This window comes from Mizuhopecten yessoensis, unplaced genomic scaffold (assembly GCF_002113885.1).
Source record: "Mizuhopecten yessoensis strain PY_sf001 unplaced genomic scaffold, ASM211388v2 scaffold716359, whole genome shotgun sequence".
In the NCBI taxonomy this organism is placed as follows: Eukaryota; Metazoa; Mollusca; class Bivalvia; order Pectinida; family Pectinidae; genus Mizuhopecten; species Mizuhopecten yessoensis.
The window spans coordinates 2,313,126-2,317,338 of NW_018480077.1; the positions used below are offsets into that span (position 1 = coordinate 2,313,126).

Genomic DNA, 4,213 nt, shown 5'->3' on the forward strand with positions numbered 1-4,213 from the left:
CGTCCTCACCTGGACCCGCCCCTGCAAATGAAGTACAAATGTTTAATGTTTTTACATGTCAATAATTGCTATAGGTTTTAATATAAGATTTGCTATTGACGTTCCTATACATTTTGTTATACGTAATTTGATATTTTTATACATCTGTGTAAGTGTGTAATACATATTGTAACATCCGTCCCGTTTATATTTACTCACAGTTTGTATTAAACTGTGTCAAATTGTTAATATTCTTGAATAAAATCGTAGGACATTCCAGGACCTTAAAATTTGTTCTCTGTTTTATTTGTTTTGTTCTTTTTTATTAAATTGCTGATGATGGCTTAGCTCAGATGTTAAAGCCTCTGTTTAAAGTTGGAAGGCACGGGTAATTGAATCACAAGTAGGTAATTAAACCCATTCTGATTTCTCCACTTTAACACAAAATAAAAATTCGGACTTGAGCAAGGCTACTAATTGTACAACACGTGCTAAATGATTCAAGCACCTGTGGCTGTGGCAATCGACTGGCTCATTTAGCCCGTTTCATGATGAACATTTTTTTAGCCAAAAACAGTACGTGATACATCCGACGTTGAATGAGGGCGTTCAACATAATTCAACATTAGTGCGACGTTTATAATTGTTTACTTTAGAGAGAAAAAAAATACGCATATTGAAAACACTGTTTAAACTAAAAACCCGCCAATCTGCCGTTGGCCGTTCGTTTTTAGATATTTAATTTTCTTTAAATGCCGGTATATTTATTAAATAATTAATTGAATCTACTGACTTCTATTTATATTGGAATAAAATCCATCGTCAAACAACTAGTGATAGAACTATTTCCAGAAAAAACATGCATGTCAGGAATGTAAATCAGATTGATATTTTTTTCGGTTCAGGATGTAAACAATAAATATCTAAAAGATTCATAGTGTTGTGTTGATATTTTATGCTTCAGTAAAGGGAGACGTTTAAACAAGGATAAGATTGTTCATAAAATGACATTCTTATATTGCCAGTGAAATGTAGGTTTTAAAAGAAATTGCCATTTCTTCTAGTGATAAAAGTCTAACCGTAAATGACATTTCCCCGCTAATATAATGTAAGGGTTATCGCCCTTTGACCAGGTCCCTGCCTGATGTGTGTTGGACCTACCCGGTCGACCTAGATAAATAACGTATTTGGGTTGTCCATAAATACTTTACGTGTTTTAAGGGAACACCAAAAGCAATATGATAATTCATCGATTATTATTTCACTTTAAGAAGTTCTGATGTATGCTTTGCGTGAGTGTTCTGTCGTCAAGTTTGGTTAACCTGTGTGGTTGATCACTTAATGTGTTGTTGTGTGCATGTCATTGGTTTTGAATGAGCGTTGGATAAATTGATTTGTGTCTATATCCCAAAGGATAATTAAATATAAAGTTCCAGTAAAAAAAAATCTTTTCCCAGTTTATTATGTACTTCCGGGCTATTTTAATTATAATGTAAATACTAAATGAATTTTTCTCTGGCAATCTATATCCGCCAATACAGCCGTGATCGTATAGTGGTTAGTACTTCGCGTTGTGGCCGCGACAACCCAGGTTCGAATCCTGGTCACGGCAGAACAGCTGTGTCAGTCGCTGTTACGGCACGGTGGATTATTTTTTCTTTTTTTTTAAATGACAATATAATTCATAATTTACCAGAATTATTTATTTTAATTTTGATTAATTATATCATTTCAATTCGTATAGAGTTATTCAATACGGGAAGAAATCCTACCATGTATATGATTCCTAATAAATTATGTCATATCTTCACAATTTATTTTGTAATAAAAGCAAAATATTTGAGTAATTTGTCCATATAAAATTTAAATGCAATTTTCATCAATAAACAGTTTGATAAAATTGACAATAAACGAACATTTTATCATTATAGAACAGTATTTTATTACCGTCAGAATTTAAAAGTGTAAAACATTGTACCACAAAAGAAAGTAATATTTTTTAATGCATATTGTTATGGTCCATACTATGCACATCCGCCCTTTATACCAGGAAATTTACTAATTTGAAATGAGATTTAGTTTCATCGCTTTAGAATTGTTAGAGTACAGGAAATAACAAATCAGTATTAGAACAAAATTGTACGTAATAAGTACCTTAAATTTGTGGTATAATTTTGTATTTTTCGCTCTTGTACAGGAAAATTTCAATAGCGAAATTGGTATATATATATATGTATTTATGATAAAACCACACGTAGGAACACAAAAAATCTACTTAATGATTCAGTAATCTTAAATTAAACTATGAAAGAATAAGTTTATATGCAGACTTTATTCTAATCCACTCCGAGGTTCGACCTCACTCCATAAAGAGTTTCGGCCCATCCACTCCGAGGTTAGACCCCACTCCATACAGAGTTTATGACCTATCCACTCAGATGTTCAGCCCACTTCATACATAGTTTAGGCCAATCCCCTCAGAGGTTAGACCCCACTCCACACATAGTTTAGGCCAATCCCCTCAGAGGTTAGACCCCACTCCACACAGAGTTTAGGCCAATCCCCTCAGAGGTTAGACCCCACACCACACAGAGTTTAGGCCAATCCCCTCCGAGGTTAGACCCCACTCCACACAGAGTTTCGGCCCATCCACCCATCCACTCCGAGGTTAGACCTCACTCCATACAGAGTTTATGACCTATCCGCTCAGATGTTCAGCCCACTTCATACAGAGTTTAGGCCAATCCCCTCAGAGGTTAGACCCCACTCCACACAGAGTTTAGGCCAATCCCCTCAGAGGTTAGATCCCACTCCACACAGAGTTTAGGCCAATCCCCTTAGAGGTTCGATATGATTAACACATACATTATATTACAACTTATATTTTCACAGACAAAAGAATCATAATTATAGACTTCAAATTCAGTAAAAGGGTTCGACGCTCAGCAGGGACAGTATCAATGCAATATTATTGATAACACCAAACAATGTATTAATTTATTCCTGATTGATTTTTTATGTCTTAATTCCTTGCAAATATAGTATACGCAATTCAAATAATATATTCCATGAAATTTATCCGCACCTGGCCGACCTCTATAAAGTTATTGGGATCCGGGGGTGGATTAGAAAAACTGTATTTTTTTAAAACAATAAATAGACTGTGTGTACTAGCAAAGGATGTTTGTTATATTGTTTCGTGCTATACACGATATTTGATGAGAATAAAAAAAAGTTAATCCCTGTCGTTGCTGAGCTTCGAACCCCTTTGGTTCAAGTAGAAATAACGATAATTGATATTTTTTGTAGACGAGAAATGCTGATATGGTAATGTTCGAGTTGCTTCCCGTTAGTCGAGATTGGTAGTTTGGATAACTCCGCCCGCCAGTACCATAGGTCTCTGAATATACAATGCAAAAATACATTTATTTCCATATTCACTTTGGTATGAACATCACTGGAAAACATTTACTAAATAGTAAATAATTATAGTATCATAATTATCTCCTCTTGCATTTTTGGACGGTAAATCTATTTACCTTTTGAATGATATAGATATATAACATAGAAAAGTTTGTAGTGACAGAAATCCCAGTTGTCTCTCCTTAGGAAATCCTCTTTTTATATAAACTAAGTACATTCAACGTATACATACATTAATCTAAAATCTGAATTACGAATTGTAAACACTGTAACTGTCATCAAGCCTATTGTATACACAGTAAAATTGTTTTGGTTTTAAGTCTTGGCATGTGCAGACTTTCTAACATGAGTTCAGAATGTACAGCATACCTTACACTAACGTATGATGTTTCTTTATGACTGTACGGGTAGCATTATTGCAGTAGTAGGTGTTTTTTTTTTTATCAATTACCTAATTCCTTGTCTACTTTTGGCAATACATATGTTTAAACTAATCAATTTCCAATATAATTCAATAATTTACCATTGGAATGCAAACTAAATGTTATTTGAAATCCCATTTCATTTCATACAACATATTGTATAATGGCTATCGATACCATGACATCATAACAATGCCAAGAAATAATAGAACATACGTTTGAGAAAATTTGAGAAAAATTATCCCTAGAATAGCAAGTAATATGATTTGAGAAATGATGTATCAAAGAAAACGTCAGGGAAAACTATCAATAAAGAAAGGGCAAAAAATAGAACACGGAATACAGAAATACAGCAAAACCCTTGATAACGTTAAAATCAACATCTTTTG

The 4,213-nt window shown here is 33.7% G+C and overlaps 1 non-coding gene across 1 annotated transcript; it reads left to right on the plus strand.

Moving 5' to 3' along the window:
* Positions 1-1,519: 1,519 nt before the first annotated feature.
* Trnah-gug lies at positions 1,520-1,591 on the plus strand. Its single transcript has one exon. It is a non-coding gene; the product is annotated as a tRNA-His (tRNA).
* Positions 1,592-4,213: the final 2,622 nt, after the last annotated feature.